At 47.3% G+C, this 26,339-nt stretch overlaps 1 protein-coding gene across 3 annotated transcripts in view; it reads left to right on the top strand.

Annotated features, from left to right (window-relative positions):
* LOC106648152 overlaps positions 1 to 26,339 on the top strand; it is a 58,632-nt gene that overhangs the window by 10,773 nt on the left and 21,520 nt on the right. Inside the window, exon 1 of one of the 3 annotated variants that reach the window (XM_023458593.1) lies at positions 9,348 to 9,649. The exons of the other annotated variants lie outside the window; for them this stretch is intronic. The gene's annotated coding sequence lies outside the window, so the exon portion shown is untranslated. Of the gene's footprint in view, positions 1 to 9,347; positions 9,650 to 26,339 lie in introns of those variants that run through there. 3 annotated transcript variants of the gene reach the window in all.

The raw sequence follows: 26,339 nt of genomic DNA, 5'->3' as shown, positions 1-26,339 counted from the left end.
GGCTCGACGTCGATCGATCGGCCGAAAACAAAAAAAGAAAAAGCAAAACAACCTCGTCCAGTCGCGCAACAAAACACAGTAGCAGCTCGAGCTACACACAGTGGTGCGATTATTCAAACGAAGCTCGCTACTGCTAATGCTGGCTGCAGGATTGGAAGAGCTCCTGCGCGGCCTTTGATCAAAAGTCACGCGCGCAGCGTCAATATGCGAAAGGTCAACAAAAGGGGCGCACTCGGCGCACTATATACATCGCTACTCGCTTACCTACTACTCTCGTCGTCTACTTGCTTACATCAAAAGACGAAGGTGGCAATTTAATCGAGTTTTATTCGACTCTCGCGAGCTATGCGCCTTAATCGGCTACACGTTCGCGGCGAAAAGCCCAAGACGCGTTTGCTGCGGTTAGCTGTCTTAAATGTGTGCGCTGCAGCTCCGTATACCAACGTTTCCAACTCGTCGAGTCGTTGGCGCGCTGCGTCGACTCGATGCGCCGGAAAAAGGAAACGAAGCGGTCTAATTAGCGCCCCGATCTCAATTCTCGACGAGCGCGTTAAAACTACTCGAGCAACTCTTTCGTTCGGGCCTATAATGCGGCGGCCTCGGGATCAGGAGCATAGCCATAATACCAAGAGCCGCAGCTGAAAAATCATCCCAATAAAGCCAACTAATGCAGCGCTTGAATTTTCCCATCAATTTTGCTCGGCCTGGCGACTACTATCGCCTACTACTACTACTACCACCACCTAGAAACGCCGCACGTTAATACAGCTATGGTAATAATGTCGAAAATATATTCCTCTAATTTCCCGTGATTGCGCGATAAGTTATCCCCCGGCCTTCTATATATATATTGGGATCCCGTGTGTATGGAAGCTGCAGTGAGCTGCTACGCGGAGCAAAGGAGAGACGAAGGACGAGGAAGCTCCAAGCTTGATACTGAGTAATCCCTCGCATCATTCCGGGGCGCGCGAGGCAAACTTTCGAGACCCTCGGCGCAGCTAGGCAGCTCGCGCTTCACGATGATAAACCTTGCCGAGCGCTCGACCTCTCTTATCTACGTGACTGAGACTGAGAGAGAGGAAAAGAGGAGGAGGAGGAGGGTTGAGGCGAAAGAAAAGCGTCTACTCCTTAACGACGGCTAGACACGCTGTTAAGATTGCTTAATAAAGCTCGATCCCCGAGCTTTGCGCCCTGCTCACACACATAGCCTGGCGCATAGTAGCGAGAGTCGACGAGCCTTGCGTACATACCTATATGTAACATGGAGTATGTATACACGTATAACGCGCTGCTGATGCTGACCTTCGAGAAATGTTTTGCCCCTGTTTTTGAGCGAAAACTATTTCTCCTTGTCTATCGGGCTCCAGGCGGAATTGGTTTTCGTTTTTTCGAGCGACGCGGCCAGCGGCAGCTTTTTATCAGTAGCAGGTGCGGCCGCTTACGCACGCCGGATCTTATCGATTGAATTTAGAGCGATAAAAAACACGGTCTAGGCCAGAGACGCGAGCATCTGCATGGTCAGGATTATTGGAATAACGGAAATTATTAAGCCCCGGCCAGCTGCAATTGGAGTGGACGCCTCGGTTTACTTCCTCGGAGTCGCGCGTCCCCCAAATCACAAAAAACGCACGAATTCGGCAGGATGACGAAAAAAAAAAAATCAAGGGAGTCAACGTCTTTGAGGCTGATTTGCGTTTTCTACTCGGACTGATCATAGCACGGAGGAGGCATTGCCGAGGCAGCTCACGTGCGCTCCCGGGAAATCGGCTGCTCTCTCTTTCTTTCTCGCGAGTCTAAGAGTTGCCGCGTGCAAAAAGAGAGAGAGAGAGAAAGAGAGAAAAGAAAGACAAGACGCTCGAAAAGAGATAAGCCAGAAACGAGCTCGTGCGCGCAAAGGGATATCTCTCTCAGCGCGTACAGAGGGAGGAAAGCGAGCTGAAGAAACTAGCCAGGGATCGTTGCTGCTGACTCGAGGGGGACACAGGTGCGCGCGTGCTCCTAAAGGTGTTGCGGAATAATGAGGAAGAAACTGCTGCTGCCGATACTACTGCTACGCTATCGCACGCGTGTCTGCCTTACTGCTCACGCGCGTACAAGTGTGTGTGTATGTCGCACTTGATTGAAGAGGAAATCAGCCGATGTGCGCCTCTTGAATATCGAGCGGTAAAGACTCGATCGCGCGCGTCAAACGAAAATTCAACCTTATGCCTATATAGACTATATTCGAGCGGCAGCATTTTTGTATATATAAAGAATCACACCGTCGATTACAGGCCGAATAAAAAACGGCACTTGCTCTATTGGAGCAGCAGCAGCTACAGGCAGGGAAAATCGTCACGAGCTGCTACCGCCGCGCTCGTGCGGGCTTATTTCGAAAATTTATATCTCCGAGGAATGCGCGCACACACACAGACAGGTCGTACGTATAAACGAATCGAAGACTCTACGGCGTACATCTCTCGTATACAGCTGGTATAGGAGAAGAGCAGCAGCAGTAGCAGCGTCGATAAATTATATCGCTCGCTCCTAGCGGCGCGCGTCATCTCTCAAAAGGTATACCTATACGAGTAGTAAGCTGCGCGCGAGGGTTGGAAAGGCGCGCGGAAATTGGAACCTCCGAGCAATTTGTATTCGCGTGTATAACGTCGATGCTCGCCTTCGACGTGTCCTCTAGCTCTCTCTCTACTCCTACACATGCCTTATAGATGTATATATAAGTATTAAATCCCAACGCCCGACGCGCTGACAGAGCTGTTTACGCGTACATGCAGTAGTAGCAGCAGCAGCGACCGATCGAATCTGCAAACTCACGTCGTCCGCAAAATTTCGACCCTCTTTTTTTCTCTCTATCTATCTCTCTTCCTCGCTCGTTTGATAAGAGGATGTGTGTATACGAGTGCTTGCGACGACCTCATTTTTTGCCTCATTTCGAATTCGACCGATGCCGCGAGAGCCGTATATCCGTCACTGTCCTGTCTAGTCCTGTGTGTGTCGTGCTCGGGTGCATATACAGAGCTCTTATCTGCGGCGCAATTCGGAGACACTGGAGAAAAAAGTCGAGGTATTGCGCGCTTATGTACGTACTCGTGTCGATTGGCATCGGGCGGGCCGATTGCGATATGCTTCACGTGGCCTATATAAAGATACGCATCGGTTTATCGCCGTTTACATGTATATAGACTGAGTAACGTGATACGCGCGCTGCACCATAAGCTGTTACATGGCCTGTATTATACAATAATGCGCGTAGCGTAATCGAGAATTATTTCGCGCTCGAGCCCGCATGCTTCTGTGCTGCTGTATGTATGTACGCGCGAGAACTGCACGCTGTGCCTATTGTCCTGTATAACCATTGGCTCTGTACACGCATTCGATCGACTTTGAGCTCTCTTTCATTGGCACACGTGCACAAAAAGTCGTATCGCCGCACTACATCATTAGCCGTCTTGTATACACAGAGTCCGCATGCAGTGCTGTATTATGATGATCGCTACTATAGGTACACTACCACTGTATGGTACGGGTGGAAATAGCAAACAGCAGCAGCTGCAGACGCGCTATATGGTCTCGGGCGCAACGTTACCCGCGCTACATCGTACATATGTACGTAACGTATAACTATAGTCGAGCCGAGCCGAGTCGTCCGCATTCATCGAAAGTTGCGGAATGTCCGCAATTACCCGCTAAATATCTGAGCCGGGCCCGAGTTTCCGAATCGATGATATTCGGCGCACGGCGTACTTTGCATAACTCCTCCTCGGCTGAAACGGCGCGGAGCTAGCTCAGCTAGCGAGCTCGCATGTGCGCAGCCAGCCACAGACATCGACATCGCAGAGCCACTTGCCTTGCGCTCTATGCTACGACCGCTCGATGCTAATATTGCAATAGTAAATCGAAAGATGATCACTCGCGAGTGAGAGAGAGAGAGCAGTTACACACACACACACATACCCCCCTGTGCGTCGGAGCGATCCGAGTTCTCTCTGGCTTTCGCGCTTTAAGGCACTTTAACGGCACAGATGTTGCGAAAGGCCGATAAATTAACTCCCTTCGCGCGCACCAGCTTCTCTCGGCTACTCCTACCCCCGTATACGCGAGAGAGAAGCCCCATCCCAACTTATACTTGCACGTAGCGCGTACATGGTATATGGTAGCATAGCGTATATAGCACATAGAGGTAGCACACTCTCATACATACTTTTCCAAGTTTGCGTTTGCGAGAATATAATTTGCGACTCGAGTCTGCTGTGGCGCATCGCTCGCGCTATACGTACGGGACATAGTAGGATACGAGCTCTGCGCTCTAGCGCGCCCAGCCGAGCCATATCGAAAAACAAACGCTCCCGCACGTCGGCTGAGAGAGAGAGAGAGCGAGAAAAAAATTCAGGTCCACCGGCTCACTTGAGATAAATCACAAAGGAGCTAGCACACGCGCGGATGCACCGAGCTGCAATGAAAGTGCCATTTGGTGCGCGCGACTTTGCTCGAGCTTATATACGTGTACGTACGACAAGGCCCCCCAACCCCCCCAAGAGGCTGCTGCTGCTCATGCCGTGCTCCGAATATAATTTATCGCCGACGCGCTGCGCAAACAGTCGCGAGATTATGTATACCTATATACGCTGCCAAACAGCAGCAGCAGCAGCATCAGCTTATATGTAGGCCGCCGTGCGAGCTGTTGCCGCTGCTGTTGAACACGTTTAGATAGCCCAGACGAAACAAGCCGATTATATGGACGAAAAACTATTTCGTGCGAGGCGGCCAGGGAAAAAAGTGCGCCCGACTCGTGCCTTGCTCGCGCGCGCAAGATACGCGTTCCAGACGATCCGATGAGCGCGCGTAAATTAATAGCTTACGCCTCATCGAAAGCACCTTAATGAATTGCAGCTATATATAGTCACAGCTGCAACTTACGATAGTAGGATGAAAAAAAATTTAATAATCTGCAATGCGAAAGGGAATTCGATACTCGGCGAGTCTCGGGTCATCAGTGGCAGAACGAACTAGCGACGAGCTCTACTACGCTCGAGAAGCAAAAAAAGGACGAGAAGAATAAGACGCGGAACAGCCGCACAAGTGTCGTCATTAGCGATACAAAAGAAGCCCCTTCCGCAGCAGCAGCCCTGCAACCGATTGCCCAAAGGACAAATTGATAATAGAGACTACACAGCTGAGTTTAATGTTTACGTACTCCATTATATGCTCTGGTATATGTATATGGCAACGGACTGCTGCTGCGGCAACCGCCACTACTATACGTAATACAAGTGGAACCGAGCTACTACTACTACTCTCTCCTCGGGCTTTGTCATGCAGCCGAGTTGCGTATTTTTCTCTCTCTGCGCGCACGATTTCGGCTTCGAGTGCCCTTCGAGTGTGTATAGGTACGCGAGAGCGATTCTTATCGACGCGCCGCATATCGCTGCACACGCTATTTACGCACTCTCTCTCTTTCTATTCAGTTGCCGGGCTCTTTTCGAGTGTGATAGCTGTTTCCTTCGCATATAAATAAGAGTTTATTTCGTATTATATACGTATCGTATACACGCCACATGTACGCGTCATTTTTGAGTCTCTCGCTCCATTATAAATACGCCGCGCAACTCGCGAAATAACTAATGAGTGTATAGCGAGCATCCGAAGCAGAGAAAAGTTTTTTTGTCGATCGACTACTCCTGGCCCCACGAGAGGCTACCGAGGCATTTTACTCGACTCTATAGCTCCGCGCCAGCGTGTCTCTTTATATTTCCGATAGCCCGGCTAATGTCTTATTGAGAATCGGCTTCGTACTTTAATTTTAGACGACGACATGCGACGCGTTGAGCGGGCTTTTTTTCTACTTTATCTACGCTTACCCGTCGTAAAGTACACAAATTTCACCCAAATTGGACTTTAATATTTCCTCCTTTTGTGTGGATCTGGCTTTCCATACGTAGCTCGTTAATTTTGCTATACGTACATTTTGTCGCGACAAACTTTCGATTGGGCGAAAAAAATATACACTATATTATAGCGGGTGTTGAAACGAGGTGAGTGTTTTCATGGAACGCATTTCATTTCGCTGCAAGTATGCCTTATGAAACGGTATGTGCTGCACGTAAAACGCCTCGTATACCGGCTTAATTTACGAGACACATCAACTCGCCAGAGAAGTAAGAATTTTCTCATCATACGAGTAATAACCTTTATTATTAGCCTTGCAACGACGAATTTTCAGCGTGAACCTCTTCCAATCAGTGAGGCACTCAATTATATGAAAAAAGAAAAGAAAAGTAAACAGTAGCGAGAAATTGGTTCGACTTTTGACACGAGATCTGTTTAATCATATCCACACTTGAGATCAATAACGACTATTTACAAAAAAAAAGAAGGGAAAATCATCAATCAGACAAGAGCATACGAGCCAGCTTGAAAGCTCTAAATTTAGATAGGCGATGAGCGATTTATATGAATTAGGGCAACTGCTGAAACACTCGTTCTCTTTCAACGAGCGACAAATTGAAGATTAACACTCGTTTACATGACTGGATCTATTTCTCCGCTTTGTTTTCCTTGGTTTCTGCTAGATCCATTATTTTTCACAAATCGATGTTACTCTGTCTTAATTGCCTCGAACAAAAGTTGAATTTACGCACGGGCTAAACTTTCTCGATAAATCTCGCTGCGTAAATTTGACTATTTGTACACGGAAAAAGAGAGGAGTTGACTTTTTCCTTTTTTTCCAACTCGTTGTTTATCGATTCATAATCCGTTGGAGCGAAAAAATTCTACGTGTCGGAGAAAATTTATCAGTTTTTTTTTGCTCTACCCCAAGGAGTCTATATACGCACGCTTAACTTTACACTCTTTACTCTCTTTCTGTCTCTCTCTCTCTCTCTCTCTTTTCTTAAAGTTGGAACAAAACTTGCGGCTGTCACCCATCTGAAAGTTAAGTATAAACTAAAGCAACGGGAGCATTTCGTTGGGCCGATAAGATTGTTAAAGAAATAAGAACATAGAAACTTTCGAGAGATATATTTTTGCTAGGAAAAAGTTAGGAACGATTATAAGGCAGCAAGCAGCTAGCTGGCTAGCACAAAAAAACGACAAAAAAAGAAGAAGAAATAAAATCAGATTTAAGATTGAATCAATAAGCTTTGAATGACATTGAGTCAGTATATTGTTAGAGACGAGCGATCGATTATATAATTTCGTATGGAGAATTAGCATCTTCAAAGCTTCCTATCTCGTGGCATGTATAATAAGCGAAAAAGGCTCCTCTTTTCCATCCGAGTCAGAGTATATGGTATTACGGCATGATCTGCGAGAATATCGTATAGATATAGAGATGTGCGCGTCCGGCTCTGTCTCCCTTGGAGCGCGATCGCATCCATCACATGCAGACAATTGGCCGGTCAGACCACTCGATCATGCCCGCTACCTATATTGGTAATCGGCCGTCGAGGACTCGACAGGCCGTGTGCTCGAGCTGCCAAAGATTCCCGCGAATCCCGCCGAAAAAATCGTTGCGCGCCGGATTGAAAGCTTATACTCCACTGCTATATATATATGGTGTGGCGTACCTATACTGCGGCTATTCTAAGCGCATGTATATCGACACACAAGTCACGCATCTGTCTCGAAGGATTTTCTCTTTCTCCGTCGCTATGTGTTGCTGCGTGTGCCTCTATACGATATATAGTCCCTGAGACACGCCACCGTTATGGAGAATCCCTCATAGTTGGAATATATATCCGTGAAAAAGTCGCATACACGCATGGCATGTTTGCGCGCATTGATCGCTGCAGAGATTCGTGTTTGTTGCGCGCGCGACTAGATTAGCTACGGCTCGATTTCGCCTACTTCTCGAGTGCCTCTTTTTTTCGCTTTTTGCCAGTTATAGACTGTGCGGGGTCCCTTGAATGAATGTCTGCGTGTACGTATACAAACCAGACGGCGCAGGCTCACTGTGTACATTGCACCTGGCGTACGTCCGTACATATACACGTGTATGTACGTGTGTGTTTGTGTGTGCGGAATATACACGATGGAATGGCAAAAATGGCCCAAACTATTACAAAGGATTGAGTTTGCTCTTTGTAATGGATTTATACACATGTGTGTACTGTCACGGAATATGAATCGAACAATCGGAGCAATACAGTGGTCAGCCGCCAAAGGGGGCCCTGCGACCAGATCGACTAAATTTTCTCGGAAAATTGCGCGATTCGGCCATCGATTTCACTTGACTTTTCGAATTTAGTCGGTGCGCACCCAATCTTGGGGCGAGGACAAGTTTTTAATTAAATTTTATTTTATCAAAAGTATAGTCTCTCTCGTCTTGTCGATTCTCTCAGCTCTTGCACACTATCGGAACTCGCTGGAAGGAATTGAATAATAGAACACACGGCTACGCTAGCTGTGTGCCGCGAGAAAGTAAACACAGAGCGGCGCCTCTCTATATATATCTATAGATAAGGTATATAGGCGCAGGACTCGAAGGAAGGATGGAAATCCATTTCAAAGAAAGTAAAACAAAAGAATGGGAAATTCAAACAGCTCTCCCGATTTTGCAGCGCGCAAAGTGTCACACAGCTCTCTTTCTTTCTCTCTATTTTTGTATACGGTATATACACATAGAGGAACGACGAATTCGAGTAAATAAACTAGCCCTCGGCACGCAGCGCGTCATCAACTCGTTCATCTTTGAGCAGTCGAGGCGACGTCAAAGAATATTGAAAAAAGACTAGCAGAGAGTTAAATAATTCGCGGCAAAAGTGAGAGAGCAAGAGCCAGAGAGAGAGAGAGAGAGAGAGAGAGAGAGAGGAGGGATATGGGCAAGACAGCAATTACGCCCGAGAGTTCAATAACAAATACTCGACGCGCGAGCGCTTACCCATGTAGGTGCCCTTCTAACAGCCGCGCACCGAGTTGCCTGGCGTACTTTAAGGTAAAACCACTCGAGTCTGACAATTCAACACAAAAAAAAAAGAAGAAAAAAAAAGAAGAAGAAAAACATACACACATACAAGCATTGGAAAGAGAGTAAGAGACGTACGGCTTAGTAGGGTATAACATTTCCTTTATAGCCGCGTACACATACACATCTGTAGAGAGCAACGCGCGGAATAGCAGCATCGACGAGGGAGAGATGAGAGCGGAGCAAAGGCGGCATATATAGATATATACATATAATGCGCGTGTATGTGTATGCTGCAGAGCACATATAGTTTGGCAGGGAAGCTGCGCGCGAATCGCCGCCGCGTGCTGCACGGGCCACCGAGTGGGGGCTCGCTCTAGCAGCCTGCCTGTACCAGGAAGGAATACCACCGTGCTTTCAGTCAGTCGCGACGAGCCGTAACACAAGCGGCGCAAGTCCAAGTTTTTGCGCGAAAACGACACTCGTGCAGCTCCGAACTTTTTGCAGACGAGTATACACGCACACTCGCTCGCTGATCCGGTGCAATAGTCGCACGCCAAAGTTTTTATTTCAACAAGAGACGTTCGTTGCAGTGCTACTTTTATATAGATCCTTGTCGAACAATATATCGAATTGTGCCGGTGCGATGACGCTGATCCCCGACTAGTGTCAAGCCTGCCGCACTCACGTACGTACTGCACGCAAGCGAACTTGATACAGCCTCTCGCGCGAGCTGTGCGATCCGCAAAGGTGAGTAGTCATCTCTCTTCATCCGTACGTATGACGATTCGAGTGCAATTACGTCGATTAAGGCTAAAAGATGACGAGCAGAGCAGAAAGGGCGAAAGAGCTGCGAGTTTTCAAGTAATTTAATCGTCCGGATTTACACGAGGATTGAAAGAGTCGGCGCGTGTTTTTTTTCGACGAGTCGGATGAAGCCGGTGGGATGACGAGGAGGAAGAGGAGGAGGAAGAGGCAGGAAAGCGAACTCGAGCACGAGGAGGAGAAACGATCGCAAGCACTCGCTCGCGCGTGCCTCGAGGGCTTGTCACGCTCTTACAATAACACAATCTACATCAAAGCGCGCATTATATGCATAATAAATTGAAAAGCTCGTTTGTAATTACGGCGAGTTTTCCGCGCGTGCCACGATTATACTCGAGGATCATGCCGACATGTACGACTGCTATGATGATAAAGCTCTCATGAGAGCGCGTCTTCTTTCTCTCTCGCTTGCAAGCTTCATTGGTCAGGATCATATTTCTTAGCTGCTCTTCGAGTGTGCTTGCGCTCCGCATGTATAAGCTGCTTTACTTACGGATATAATAAAGCCAATTGGAAATTGTTTCCTGACTCGACTTTCGCTTTAGTTTGTCCAGGGAGTATCAAGATTCACGAGCCGTGTCCGCAAGTCGCCGCTGCCGACGACGCATAATTGACTAGGCATAATTGACTTGTGCGACCGACGAAACTATCAGCCATATACATTATACATATGTATAGATGATGATGTTGTTTGGACCGAAAGCTTAATAAGGCAAAAGAAATTAATAGATAATACAGGAGCGAAACTCGAGCTCGTCGGCCGGAGATAAGACGTCTATTTCTCCTTTCCGGCTCGGGGGGCGCGCGCGCGATTTATCGAAGCAGCTAAGTTAATTTGTACACGCTGCTGCGAGCGCCTATATACAGTTGCGCCAAGATTCGACGGGACGTGTGCGACAGTCTCATTTATTCGCGAGTCGCGCGAGCTTAATTCGGTCCACGAGATCGAAGCCGTATTAAGCTCTCTGGGAGCTTTCGAGCCGAGTTTCAGTCCCCGCGATAAACAGCTCGTAGATATACGTGCGCGCCGCCTTGAGCAGGTAATATCGCATGCGCGCAGATTGCAATAGTTTTGACATACCTTGCCATTACTCGAGATTTCTAATTGGAAAGGCACGTGACACTGGCGCGGGTCCCGCTCGCGTCTTTATACGTGCCCGTCTACCATCCACTCGCATATATACACGCGAGCTCGACTCGTCGTCGTCGTCGACGTCTCCGTGCGGGTGAATTATTCAAGGTGATGCCGAGAGCTATATATACGTATACGTATATACCTACGCAAAGTCGAGAAGGGCTAAATGATGGCGTTTGTGTATTTAAGCGCGCGCGGCAGCTTCTTCTTCTTCTACGCTCGCTCACTCGGCTCTCTGCTCTGCATATCTAACTATCTGCAAGCTCATACCTACCCTTGAGCTCGTCGTAAAACAAGACGCGTGTTTTTACCTTTCTCGATCTCGCTTTGCCCCGACGCGTTCCAACAGACGACGACGACGAATGCGAGCGAGAAAATCCCTTTGACTCTTCCCGATGACGCGAAAACCCATTAGCTCGAGGCCAAATCGTTTCGACCTATCCGACAATTATGTCGAGCGTATTTTTAAAAATTTTCTAATAAAAGCTGAAAAGCTCTCGCGCGCTCGCGAGCTCGAGCTCGTTCGAGAAGCAATAATTGGCCGGCGTAGCAAGCCAACCGAGAGGGGAGCTTGCAGACGTTATCGGAATCGACTTTACGGCCACTAGCGGCGAGAAAAATAGAAGGGAGGAAGGAGGATTTTATTCGGAGGATAAATTTGGAAATATCGAGTGTGTACAAGCTGTAGAGGGCAAAAAGCTCTCCGTCAGGACAATGGATTCAGTGGCGGCAATGGCAAAAGCTCTCTCTCTCTCTCCCTCCCTTCCTCCCTCCCAACCCGACGAGTTTTTATTGGCCAGAGGATGAGAGAGAAAAGTTGCGACGGTGGGAGGGTTACATCGATGGTAATTAGCGAAGGATTATTTTAAAAACTACCGTACCGATATAAACGCAGTGTATAGGTGCGCATATAAAGAGAAAGAGAGAAAGGATCGAAGACCGCGGCTGCTGCTGCTGTGCTTTTATTCGCATGCATTTAAAAAGTTTCGATCGTTTGTGTTTTTCCGCGAAAAATCCCCCCGGCTCGTATATAAGCTTCAAGAGCTCTCTAATGGCGAGAGAATTAATTTATTTTCCATACTAAGCTTCGGTAAAAAGTTGACTTTCATTTACGCTCGACGTATTCTCGAGAGAGAGCGAGAGAGTGAGTAGAGAATAGTAGAGTTCGGAAAATCTGCAAACGCAAGGGAAATGGCCGAAAAGGTAAAGAAAAACGACGTTGCGAGTCTCGCACATGTATGCCACACACACAGGCAAAAAATCGAGGAAAAAGGGAAAAAGCTGCGGCTGTATCAATGCCGGGAGCTCGCAACGTCGCTCTCTTTTCTCTCGTTGGAGCTGTGTGTAGTACGTCGTAACGTCGCGCAGTCACTCTCACACCCTCCCCGAGCGAGCCCCGAACAGCCAAAACGACTGAATAGTCGTAGGGTTGTTGGACAGGCAGTGGCAGCAGTGGCTGAGGCTAGATGATCGGTCCTCCCGCTTTGGCTCTCTCTCTCTCTCTCTCTCTCGACGTGTGGATACATATTGTGTGTGAATGGCTCGAGTCGAGCGTCGCTTTTATACGCCTCAACGGCCACGTCTTTCGGCGCGATCTTTGTGCCAGATACATGCGAACATGGTCGAGCTCGCGCACTTCAATGAAGCTCCCGCGCGCATATACGTTTTTTTTTATCCGCAAGGTAGTTTTCGCGAAATGTATATACGCCCGCGCGCTCGCACGTCGCGATGCATTATTAGGACAGCGCAATTTTCCTTTGCTTTGATTAATTTTCCTGCGTGCTGCCGAGCTTCTACAGATATAGTATATAGCAGCTCCCCGCCGGCTTTTTGATTAACGCTAAAATACGCGTAGGACGTGGTACGCGCGTATACGTGCCGCCTATATATACCTATGTGCTTCGCAGCTCCTGTATAGAGATTTCACGATAACACGTAGCTTCAGTTTCTCTTCCTTTTGTCAGAGCTCGACTCTTTGAATTCGATATGTTTGCCGATTGGCGCCCTGTGCGGCCACGTACGTATATCTGTACAGCGCATTTCATTCGCTACCACTGCCTCTGCCGCCTACACGTTGCGTTACGTGCGATTTTTTTCCGCGCTCGGGCCGATGCCGACAACAAAAAAATGTTTGTATCATTTGCAGAGCAAAGGAAGAAAGATTGAATAAAAATGACGATTACGAAATATACATCCGCGAGTTTACGCGCGCGTCTCATTCAATGAAGTGAGTAGAAGCAGAAGTTAGCTCGGTATATAGCTCGCTACTATACTATACTCCCTGTGCTAGGGACTTAAGGTAGAGCACGCGCCGCGCCAGCCACGCCAAGTTTCAATTGGCTGCATAAATTAGAGCTCGAGGATATAATTTTCCACCTGCATTATCCGAGGGCTTTATTTTATTGAACTCTGGCTCGAGCTTCGTTTCGCTCTCGAGAGTCTGCTGCTGCCTCCTGGTATTTATATGTGTATATCGATCCTCGCCAGACGCTGCGTATTCTTCGTTTCGTCTTCTTTTTTGTTTTCAAGCAGCTCGGTTTACTCGAGTTAATGCGATAAACGTATAGCGATTTTATGCCGCGCACGGCTACGTGTATATATTATATGCATTCGGCGGCGCGCGGAGCAGTGTATTTTCCGAAAATCTCTTATCTGCATAATTGGCGCACACTCGGGCGCGCATTATATTGCATTGTGCTGCTGCTGTTGCTGCTGCTACGAAGCTGCGCGCTGGTATTTTCCAACTCGAGGCGCCCGGTTGTATCGCGTATACCGCATTCACCTTGCCAGACAATCAAAATTAAACGAGCATCAATCCAGCCGCTATGAAAACGCACCTCATTCCCCGTGCACGCTCTTCGTTTATTCCATTCGAGAGCTTTATACTTGTATAAGCGTGAGTTCATCGGGCGCTTCTTCTCGCTGCGGAGCAGAGATAGTCGGTGTAGGGAGGAAATTTCTTTTTTCAAGGCCGACTCTAGGCGCATCTACATATTTGATTTTTCGGACGAGATAATTCGGCACGAGGCGGTCAGCGAGCGAGGACGAGAACGAGAACGAGAACGCAGGAGAGAGAAGCAGGAAGGGATCGATGAAAAGTCGGGCGCTAAACCAGACAAAATCCCATGTCCGGACAAAGGACTTTTAATCTCGGCTCGAGGGGTAATTATAGTCTCCGATTGCCCAAAGGATTATCTTTCTCTTGCCTCGCTCTCTCCTCTCTCTGGTATTGTGTTTTCCGTTCTCTTTCTCTCTCGGATCGTCGTGGCGGGTTGCGCGTCGGCGTAGTGCGCTTGATTAGTCTTTGTATAGATAGGCGTGTATTCGGCAGTCAGGCGCGAATGTATACACTTCTTGGTCTGCGTTGCGCGCGTGCAGTAGTACATAGCGGTGGAGGAGACAAGACTAGGGCTTGTCGCGCTGCAAGAGGGACACACGCGCGTTTCCTCGAAATTTACGAACGGCGCGGCAGCGGCTCGGACCGATTTATATGAAGTTTATGCAGCGTGCAAAGGCCTCGTATAGGTGCGCGTGTATAGGTATACCCGGCGATATGCACAGTGTTGGTGGTAGTATTCGTCGTAGTAGTAGCTGCTGCGATCGCAATGGTAAACGAGCTAAATGGCTCGAGGGGTAGCTAGGCTACACTAGTCGAGCTCCGAGTCGAGTAGTCCGTCGACAGGGAGATTTTGGCATTGCATCTAATTACGCGTCGGTGATTTATAGGCCAGCAGAGCCGATTTCACGTGTAACTGCACAAAAGGCCGACGTCTCCTCCAATGGCTGTGCGCGCGCACGGACACACTTACACCTACCTACACTATAGACTAGATATGGACTGTATATACACGAAGTGGTGGTATTAGTAGTAGTACCTGGCCGTTAAAACAGGAGCCAGCTAATGTATGCGCGCGAGCGAGCGAGCGACGGTCGCCGAGCTCATATTATACGTGTTATACGCGAGCCCGTGTAATCCTCGCTACGGGCTCGGAGCCGATTGAAGCTCGTTGTCGCGCCGCCGACGATAGCCATGCCCCAGCCAGACACAAGCTGCATTCGGACTCGGCGTACGATTTCTCTTTAATTAACTAATTGTCGATACGGTGTTAACACACCGGCGCTCGTTTCTCCGGGGGGCCGGCTCGATAAAGGACTCGGGCGTACACGAGATCAGGCGCAGAGTACATTGCCGAGAACTGATCATCGGAGCTTGCGAGCTTGCGCACGTGAAAAAGGAAAGCTTTTACCTAAATTACCGCGTCGACCTGCATTATCGAGCTGGCTCGCTCACTCACTCGCTCGCTCAGTCGCTTATATGTCGTGGTCACAGCCTCTATTTTTTGAGCGATTTTTAAAGCGATAATGCTCAGCCATTAGACCGGCCTATATACGCCTTAATAGCGTCTAGGGCTCGAGCGCATCTGTTGATTCCGATGCCTAATTTACGACCACAGGCGCACACGCACAGATGCACATGTATAGCAAGTGCACATGTATAGCAGGTATAAGCTTGGGCACATTTCAGAGCGAGCTGCAGGTCAGATTCTAAACGTACGCGTATGTACGCAGGGCCCAGTATTCAATTAACAAGCAACCGACCTAGTTGTATATGACGTGGTGCGGTCCAGTGCGGATAGTCGAGCACATCCTATGCGTAGAGCAATATACCCTAGCCATAACATGCATACAGCAGGAGAAGGTACACAAAGAAGCGCCTCGGCCGCTTTGAGGTTTGCTTTGCATTATGACTGCGATATGGCGTATAGGGTAATTTTTGTTTGTTTACTATTATACACACGCACATCTATGCTGGGGGCTTCGCACGCACCGCACCTACACAAGACCTGTAATATATTACATGTGCAGTGTATGTATAATGCGACGTGCCCTCGAATCATGCCGAGCGGCTCAGAACTTGCTCGCGCGCGGCAAATATTTAAATAGCCATACGTTGCATATATAATGTCTCGCGTGAGCGAGGCCGATTGGCTTGCGCCGAGGCAAACATTTTCAGCGATTCGCCCAGCAAAATATTTCGTTTAATATCTATATTTGTGTCTTTTACTTGTACCAACGAGTCATCCTTTGAGCTGCTTCTGCTGCTGCTGCTGCTGTTATTTCATTTTGAAACTTAATTAAAATATTGCGCGCAACATATCGCATCAGCATCAAGAGTCAAATTATATTCGTAGCGCATATATAGACGCACGGCTCGCGTATATTATATATATTATATCCAATTGCATTAGTGCTCGACTCTCCCCCACGAGCACAAGCATTACGCGCTCAATCGACCTCGGTACTTTCTCTCTCTGAAGCGTAACGTGTATTTTCGCTTGCGACACATACGACAACACCCGGTGCGCATCGCGTCGAGATCGTTGTCGTCTTTCGGCTCGTGCCCGAAAATAACGCGCGTATACAAAGACGGCTTGGCTCGTGCTCTCGCTATCTGGAGTATCGCACAAGGGAGGAGGAGGGGAGAGAGAGCGAGAGATCAGATCATCAACGATATTCCGACGCGTGCGTAAGCAGATATATACATATGCGCGCGCGTATTACGCATACCTATCGTGGCTTCTCCGAGTTCCCGAAGACGACGCGAGCCGATACTTCCGAGAATCGAGCCGGATTGTCATCGTGATCGCTCTCGACACTGACTCGGATCTTTTTTTTTCTTGTACGTAGTTGTAGGCCATCTGCGCCAATTTTAGATATTATAACGATCTCGGCGACGCGTCGACTCATAACAAGCTCGTTGCACTTTTTTACTCTCTCTCTCTCCCTCTCTCACTTTCATCTCAGGGCCGTTGAACGTTTATTATGGATTCAACAAACGATCCGATTCCATTGAAAATTGCATTTATATAATAGTACGGGATAGCCGGCGCAGAGCCGCGCAGGGACTGTTGGGAGGCTGGCACCGGAGGCTATCGGCCCCGCGCCGCATAAACGCGCGTCTAAATTATATACACATATCGCGCACGCAGTATTACACGCAGGCCACTTAGCGCGCGTGCTTCGCTTTGAAAAGCTCGCGAGCTGACAAACAGCTGGCGCGTGTCGTTGTCGGCGCGATATTACAAACAACGTGTCAAGCCGCCTCCGCCACCACTATACTTCCAGTTGATATTCGATGCTTCTTTCATCTTTCTTTTTTGTTTTCGACATTTTTATTGGCCGACTCAAACATCTTAATTAACGAGCTCGCGCCGCGTTCATATATATATGTGTATTTTCGAGCTTGTACTGTCTGTGTGTATTATGTGTTATCTCTCTGATCGCGCAGCCACGTCTATATAGCTGCACTAATGCTCGAACGCCTGTACCATATAAATACATTATATATGTATGCCGCTGGCACATAATGTATCCGGAGCTCTCTCGCAGCTCGCAGCTCACAGCTCGCTCTCGAGCTTGCGAGGCGCGCCGCGAGAGCTCGACTCGCGAGCAGCCTTCCATTAGCTTATTAAATGATTCAAGCAGCTTCGATTATAATTGACACTTGCCGAGCTTTGAATAACACGATTAATGAAAAATTGATTGCCCCCTCGCGCTCCGTATTATATATGAACGCGTTTGACGCGCCTCGAGAGCTCCTATATATAGTTGCAAAATATATGATTGTTGCCATAATAATTCATAACTGCGTCCAAGACGAGGAATCGAACACGATTACGCTGGTCGTTGTTGTCGCACAGCTGCACTTACCAGATCGTCCCTGTTCATTATTTATCCTATATACCGTGGTGAGTACGGGGATTGCAAAAAATTGACAAGCCATGTGGAAAGCGTTGCGTATCTGTCGACTGATTAGCCGAGCTTGAAAGGCTGCCGCCGCCGCTATGCTCTCTCTCTGTGATTTTGCCTAATGCCAAATCGAGTCCTTTATTATTATATATAGAGTGGGAGCAGGCGAGAGAGAGAGAGAGAGAGAAAGAAGAGATGAACAGACACTGAAGGGTGGAGGTTGAGCTTCATAATAGGCGAGGATCGCACCAGTGTCTATATAGGATTATATCTCGACGCGACAGACGACTAATGCTCGACGCGCCCATTGATATAATCCATTTTCCATGTGCATCCGCAAAAGAGGATCCTCTCCACTCTTCTCTCTCACTCTCTCACTCTCTCTTACTCTCTCGGTTCGCTGCCCTTTGTTTCATACTCACTGCTGGAAAAGTCCATTTTCCAGCGACTCTTAGTGCGTATCAGCATACCACTAGCTATGTGCTCTATACGCACCAGGATATATTTTCGCCGACTCGACTCCGAAAAAGGGACAAATATTTTCAGCCGTAACTGGTCTCCCTCTAGGACTACGTCGAGAGGCTGTCTCGGCCTACGTACAGACTGAGCGAGATCCGCAAGCTCGCTTTTTACAATTCGACGTTTGGATCCCGAATATATATACACCTCGTATCCTATTACGGGCTATAATACTCCGACGTGAGCCTGCACACTTGAGTCTTGAGCGCCCCCGCTTGCCGTCGCTGCTGCCGCTGCTGTTACTGCTTCTAATCCTCGAAAATCCCGGCGTAACCGAATCGTCCTCGGCAAGTCTATACGTGTACGCATTCGCGCCCGAGATCTTTGAAAATGCAGACACGGGGCATTACCAAGTAGATACGTATCGAGAGTCGAGCTATCTAAGCTTCTGCGCAGCTGAGAACGTGCGGCGCGTTCGGTTTGCGTATTTTCCGACGCGCTCCGCTTCGCTTACGCACTACTCCGATCCTCGAATGTCTTTATCTCGAGTGGGGCTAATTTGTCCGCGTAAAAAGCCCGATACCGCCGGCGCCGCCGTATTTTCCTTTCAGATTTGCACTGATTGTTATGTATTACGCCTTGATCCTTTTTCCAAACACGCACTTGACTCGTAGGCTGCCTCGAGGCTACACAAGTACCCATAGCTAATAACTGTATATACCTTCCTATATTGTGCATGCTGTTATAGTCGTGTCGAAGGAAATCCGTTGACGCGCACTCCCTCTCTCTCTCTCTCTCTCTCTCTCTCTCGCTTTTGCTCGCTCCACGACTTGGCATTGAGGGAGTACGGCAATTTGCGTCGTCAATATTATCGGACAGGCAAAAGGGAAGGCAGCTCAGAGAGCACCCCTTTCTTCTCGTCCCTCCTCCATGGCAGCCGCCTAATAGGCTTATAAATTTCAATCGAGCAATTCTTGACTTATCGACGTTATACGTGTGCCGCAGCTTTATGCGCGCGCCTATAGGAGAAGCATTGGAGCGAAAAGCCGCGCGCAGGTACACGCGCGGCCTGTCTGCTATAGCAGCAATTACATATCGATGAGCCGATCGGCCAATTTTCCGCGAGACTTTTCCTGCGGGAAACATTTGTCCCGCGCGGCCTGACGTTTATCCGTCTGTGCCGAATCGAAGCGGCAACTGCCTGCCTGCGCAGCAACGCCACCGAGGCTTTGATATATATAAGGACTTGAATTTGTTACCCGAACGAGCTATATATCTATATAGGCGCACGTAGAGTCCAAAGCCGCGAAACTAATTGCCTGGGAATCAGTCAGCGTCGCGGCGCGTCGGAGCAAGCGTGAGATTCCCATCCTCGCCCGCGCCCTCGCCGCCTGTACTACTATACGTATACGCCATCAGCCAAGATGCACATATAACGAGGCTCGGGGTCGGGGCGCTAATTATATTGCTCAGAGTCTCGCTGGCAGGCAGCACTAAGTCGAATGGCGAACATCTCGTTCCGCTCTATAGTCTGCATGCGAAATAATCCCCATTAGTGCTCGAGGCTGCTGCGTACTTACGGGGGTCTGTTTTATGTATCAATCTTTTTCGCACCTGTGCTGCGTCGCGTTAGGCTGGCTGCAGGTAAATTAGATAAAAGTTCGCCTGGATAATGGATACGCTTATAAATCGACACGCGCGAGGCACAGGCGTTATTACCTATAACTCGAGAGGCTCACGCACGGCTTGCCCATACTCACATATACGTATAGGCATAAATCGAAAACGAGGCGATTTTTCAGCGAGTCGCGCGTACAGCGATATGGCACTGCATATAGCATACATACATACGTACGTATATATACGTAGTATGGGACGGGAAAACGGGGAGGGGGTGGGCAAGTCTGACGGAAATTAATGACTGGTCCAAGCGTGCATAGGGCCTCTGGGCGAAATTTATCTGCCATCTGTGCTCCGCATGTTTCATTTGCGTTACACGTGTATGTAACAGGCACGTATAGAGTCAACGATATGAGTATGAATAGACGCAAGAGAGAGAGAGAGAGAGAGAGATTTGCGTACACACGTATATGCAGTGTGAACGTATAAAAAAAAACAGATACACACGCTACATACAGCACCTGCTGATATTTTCATTGCCACAGCCCAGTGCAATCAGTTATCCTATATCTTAATTGTATATACTCGGCGTCTGCACGCATATAGAGTCGCGAAAAGAGAAAAGAGGCGTTAAGAGCCTCGTATTTTTTGTCCTACCGAATGGCTCTCTTTTTCTCTCGTCTCTCTATCTCTTGATAAAAGCAAGTAGTTAAAATTCTTTGACGTGATTTTGCGCGAGTAAACCGACAAATTTTTCCTACCCGGAAATTTCGTATGTGTGTATGCGTGTGTGTCGGGCGCACGCAAAGTTGTAAGCTTCGAGCTTTTGCGCGCTCCCAGCAAAGCTAGTCCGAGCTGAAAAAATTTTTCCGCGCGGGGGACGATTCAAAAAAAAAAAAAAAAGAAAAGAAAAAGCGAAAAAGGAGCAAGTATAAGAGTAAAAATATTCCTCGACTTTGAATCCCACGGAGCGAGGAGCTACTACGAAGTTGCAGCTTGTATGCATATATACACGCCGCGTATAGGAGGACGGCGGGACATCTGTCAGCTTCAGAGAGAAAGAGAGAGAGAGCGAGCGAGAGACGTCGTCGAAATTATTCGTCTGCCGCGCGCGAATCATCGTAATCTGCAAATGGAAAACTCGTGTTGGTTAGTAGCTCGCGCTTGTGCTGCTACAACACAATTGCAACTTGCCTCGCGCGCCCTTCGGAAATCAAAAAGGAAACGGCTTTCTCTTTCGTCTAAAGAGACAGAGAGCCCAGTTTGTATTGTATATAACTATATATTCTAAAGTATACACCTCGAGCATCCATAGTGCTTACGGCGCAGCGGAACGTCGCTTCTCTCTCTCTCTCCATGTAATAATAAGCAGAAGCGCTTTTTTGACTGCTTGGAAATTCATAAGCGTCTCATGAATTCACATGAAGGCGCGAAAAAAAAACACACTTCATTTTTCCTCGAGCTCTTTATATTTATATATATTTATATGCATATACGCGCTCGAGCTTGTATAAAAATATACAGGAGCTTGAGTCATCGTACTCTCTTGGTCTGCTTTTTTCTCTCGACCTAAGTGTCTCTCTCTCGTACTCTTTCGTGCGGTCTCATTGTGCGTAAAGTACTCGTATACATGCATACTCGTTTTCCGCGTTACATTGGCCGCTCGCTGGTGCGCTTGGCGGGCCCGCGCATTCCCATTACGAATGATGAAGTTTTTGCGCTCGGCGACTTTCTACTATTTTCCGCAAAACAACCGCGCACCGCTGTCTCGTTACTTTTTTCCTTCCCCTCCAGCTCTTCTTCTTCTTCTTTTTTTTTCGCTTTTCAGATCGACGCGCGTTATCAAATGTCGCGCGTGTACCCGCAGTAGCAACGTCGAAGCTCGGTGTTAGCTCCGGCGTGTTTTCACTCGAGCGCGAGCTTCTTTTGTCCCGGAATACTCGGAGGCACGTACGCAGCTATAACACACCTCCCTTTTCGCGTTAATGCCTGCTTACCATACGATGTCTTTACCTCTTTGTCACACCCCCGGTGGCGCGCGCGCCAGAATTGATGTTACTTTTCAAGATTGAGCGCTGTGCACGAGCGAAATTTTTGACTCTCGGCGTCTCAGCCTTAGTAGCAGCTGCCTCGGAATCCCTACATTGTATAGGTATACACGCACCTACGTGAAAAAAAAATGTACCTTCCCCGCCGTGCCTATTTACTTTTCAAAGCTTTCAGCGAGCCCGAGACTCGTCTAATTCTAGTTCGAACTCTAAAGTCCGTGTCAAACGCGTAATTTCAACGACTCTGCGTGGTGCACGCAAAGAAAAACTCGCGTGCACGAGAACGAAGACGTATCGCTATTCCAGTAATACCGAGAGCAGAAAAAAGTTTCCCGCCCATTACGAGAAAACTCGCTCACACAAACGTATATGAATAAATCGCACTGAAGTATATGCCCGTGATCGATCATTCGTCGGAGCTGCCTTTTTTTTTTTGCCCTCAACTCCTCCGAAACTTGTGCACAAAAACCTACGTATAACGCGCGCATCCCGCAGAGTGCGAGAAAGTATCAGAAAGAAATAAGCTCTTTTTTTCTCGTTCTCTCTCGGCCAAACGTTTTCTCCTGCTCGAGCTTATTTTCTTTTTTCCCCCCAAAGTACACATTACGTTTGTTTCAGCTGTCCCGCTGAATTATCGCCGTAGTCTCGAAGATCCACGTGACGATGCCAGCACGAGAGCGACTCGAGCTTTTCTTGCGAGGAGGAAAAAAATAATGAAAAGCCGTGTTCGCGAGGGGGTAGGTCTAAGCTGTGCGATTACAAGAGTCTCTGTTACACGCATGGCTGAAGAAAGAAAGCACGCGTATATACGGACCGGCTCGTCTGCGGAGCAAATGGAGAAATTGAAATTTCTGCACGCACGCGATACGCGATAATTCAAAATATGAAAAAACATGGTAGCGGCGCGGCGCATTAGCAGTTACTCGTGCAAAATACGTGTCAGCTATCTCTCGCTTGCGCGCACTCTTTTACCTCGAGCCGCCGCCGCCGCCGCCTGTGCAGCTATTGCAAGCACTCGCTCGCTCGACCCCATAAAGCTGCGAAATATTTTTTCCCCTTATATACAGTGCGCGCGGCGGCGCCGCTGAAGAACGCATCCTAAGTGCAGCAATTGCCCAGGTGAGCTCGTAAAACTGCGGATATGACCAACGTATTTCTTCCTCTCCCTTAAATACATTTTCACCTACGTTAGCTCGGGAGCAAAGAAGGCCGAAGTAGTTTTCCATACCGAAAACTTGTATACCGACGTGTATTTCTGTACTCCTTCGAGAAAATAAGATTTGCCTTGGGGGAGGTTTTTCCGGTGCTTTCTCGAGTCACGAAATACCCGAGCATCATCATCCTCTCTCTCTCTTTCTTGAGTGTAGAGCACAGCCAGCAGTAGCAGCAGCAGCAGTACGGACAAGTCCTATTCGGCGAGTTATATACGTTAGAGGCGCGGCGTATATGTTGAGCCACAAAAACGTAAACACAACAAACGAGCGCAGCGCGGCCGACATAATTCAAGCCGGCGCATAAATATATGCCCAGCTCCGTGAGATTGCCTGCGGGGGCTTGAGAAAGCTCAGCCACTTGACGTGCGACTCGACGTTTTTTGTCGTACTTGTAGCCGTGCGCAGCGTCGTCTCAGTTCCTCTCTCTCTCTCTCTCGTCTTATCCTACGAGAGCTAGTGCGCGCACGACTTTGCTCGAGTTAGGTAGTCGAGGTACGGTATTTCGACGACTACTCCTGCGAATTCGATAAGAAACGGCGACGGCGGCGGGCGAGCATTGATCAGCCGCGATCATTCCATTATTCAAGCTAATCGCGCACGACTGCTCGCTCCTCGCCCGATCTTAATAACAATACTTCATTTACGCAAGCTCGAGCTCTCTCGCGAGCGCCAATGAGAGAGAGAGAGAAGAGAGAAATTCAACTTACGATATCATGAATAAAAGAGGCATTTAAAGAAAGTTCCGAGCTACGTCGACGAGCTACTCGCTCTATAGCTACCTACGAGAGCTACACACGCTCGACTGCCTTCGAGATCCGGATATTTCCTGCCCGACTACCAGCAGCGATGATTTCTTCTCTGGCTCGTCTCGTCTCTCTCTCTCTCGCTCTTGTTGGCTCTTGCTCTACGCGAAATTGCCTCGAGCTTTCAGCCAGGCAAAAATATAGCAGCTCGTCTCCCTTTTGGCCCATTATGCACTCTGCTTACTGCTTATGGCTAAAATCCATTCGGCTCCGTCGGGGGAGGGCCGAGATACACGCCGATGACCTGCAGCTGCATGTAAACCGTGCCAAGAGAGTATCGATGTGGATAAACCAGCTACCGTAGCTTACTGCCTCTCTCTCTCTTCTTCTTCTCTCTCTCTCTCTCTCTGTATCGAAGAATAACAAGAACGACGACCGAGTCGCGTATTTTTCTTTCGGCTCTTTGCGAATCGCTCGCGTCTAATTCGATATATAGAAGCCGAGCTCGAGCTGCGGGGGACAACTTTTCTGTGTACGCGCGTCCCCCTTTTTCCGCCTATTCAACTCTGCGCGACTCGCGCTCATGGCCTGGGATTGGGTAATTGCTGCTAAAATTATCTGTTGCTTTCACCGGCTTCTCTGTATTATGTATGTATACATAGATATACGGCACGCTTGCAACGAATTTTCCAACTTTTCTCCGACTTTATCTACTCGAACGACTTCGCCGGTGCGAAAAGCGTCCTTTTGTTTACCTTGCCGCTCGCTCTCTGCACTCCTGATGTGTATTTATGTTTCGACCTTTTCTTCTTTAATTTACCCTCCTTTTTTTACTTATTCTTGCCGCCCAGACGCGTTATCATAACAAGCTTTCCTCCGCGCGAATTTTCCGAGATATTTTTTTCTTTCTTCCTTTTTTCTCCCTTTTTTTTACATTTTCATTTTTTCTCCGCTGCGTGCCGACAAATTATACTACTTTTTTCTACGCTCTGCGGGCTTCAAAAGCACGAGCACGCATGATTCCCTCAAAACGGGGTAAAATTTGTTATCTTCCTATTATTTCGTTATTCAATTGCTTGGCGAGCTGACGACGCGATATAAAATTTAATCAAAGTCCCATCTCGCTCGCAATTCATTTAATTCGCTATACAGACTTGTAACTGCCTCGAAACTCGACGACTCCGGGCTGTATTCGAAAAGAAAAAAAATATAATCACGTATAATGCATCGCTCAACTCGTAGCACAGCGAGTTCTTCCCTTTTCTGCTAATGGTCTCACATACATACAGATGTATAGAGCACACGCACATAAGCGCGCGCGCACACACACATACGTATATATATCTTTCACTTTTCATCGGTGGTCATCTCGTTGAAAGAAAATAAAGACTTTGAAAGCTGACATTCGGCTAAAGCAGAGCTCGAGCGACGTCTTTAATCTCTCGACTGAATTACGCAAGCCATGCCTTCTCTGTATAGGATTCTGAGAGCGCAGAAACGATAAAGAGAGATAAATGAAATTTTTCAAGCAAGAGAATATTCGTTATCCTAACCCGAATCGCTCGCAATACCATTGTTGTGTCGTTGTATCTCTTACTGTGTCCATGAACCACTAAAGATTCTTACGCACAACAAAAACATGCGATAAGTAATAAATCGAAAATAATATGATTCCCATTCCCTACTGGAAAAACGATGAATTCAATTGTGCAAGCTTGTTTGAGATTTTGTAATGGCTTGTTGCTTGACTCCCTGCAATTTAATCAGTTTTAAGTTTGAGGTTGCATTGTGCGCAATTTTTTTTATTCAGAAAATGAGATCATAATTTGAACGTATTTAACGAATTATAATAAGAAAGTAATTGTACAACAGATGCTGAAATAAAATGTGATATCTACCAGAGGTTCGCAAATTGACTAATTTCTATTTTTTCGATAAACATTCACTAACTAGTCGGCCAAACATCGTAATAATAGAACTCAAAATTCTTGAGCATTTTTCTATACATCTTTTTTCGATAATTCCGGAATATCATTTTCAATTACTACTAAAATACAGTTTTTAGGTCTATAATTTTATGTAATAACCACGAATTACTCAATATCTTCCAAAATAGATGAAATCAATCATTCTAAACTTTAATATATGGAAAATTTTGGAGACCCATTATGTACTTGCGTAGCATTGACATGTAAATGTTTTGATACCTGAAGTGGGTCAGTGACACTGTGACCGTTTATACTAAGGCCAGGATAAAAATCAAGATTTTTCATTATTGTTTTTTTTTACAAAATATTTTTCAAAAAACTATGAGAATGCCTTCAATTTTTACATAGACATTGATTAAATTTAGCAAATGTATTAATTATTTACAATGAGTTGTATTAAATATATGCTGATCTCTTTTTCATAATAATTTGATGTATAAAATTCTGTTAACGAAACTGCAAATTATTGTACTATGCACAGAAAAGTAATAAAAATATCATTCAATAATCCATTTTAATCTACAATCAAGTTAAAAATTAATTTTTTAACTTGCTGTTCGAGCAGTGACAGTTGAAAGAAAAAGTGAGAATACAAAAAATCGTGTCACCCCCCTCCTTTACTTCTAACACCAAAAAACTTACAGCAAGCAGATCTTAC

Source organism: Trichogramma pretiosum, unplaced genomic scaffold (assembly GCF_000599845.2).
Source record: "Trichogramma pretiosum strain Unisexual culture from Peru unplaced genomic scaffold, Tpre_2.0 scaffold24, whole genome shotgun sequence".
In the NCBI taxonomy this organism is placed as follows: domain Eukaryota; kingdom Metazoa; phylum Arthropoda; class Insecta; order Hymenoptera; family Trichogrammatidae; genus Trichogramma; species Trichogramma pretiosum.
The sequence above is the reverse complement of the archived record's forward strand: the minus strand, read 5'-3'. Positions and strand labels throughout refer to the sequence as shown.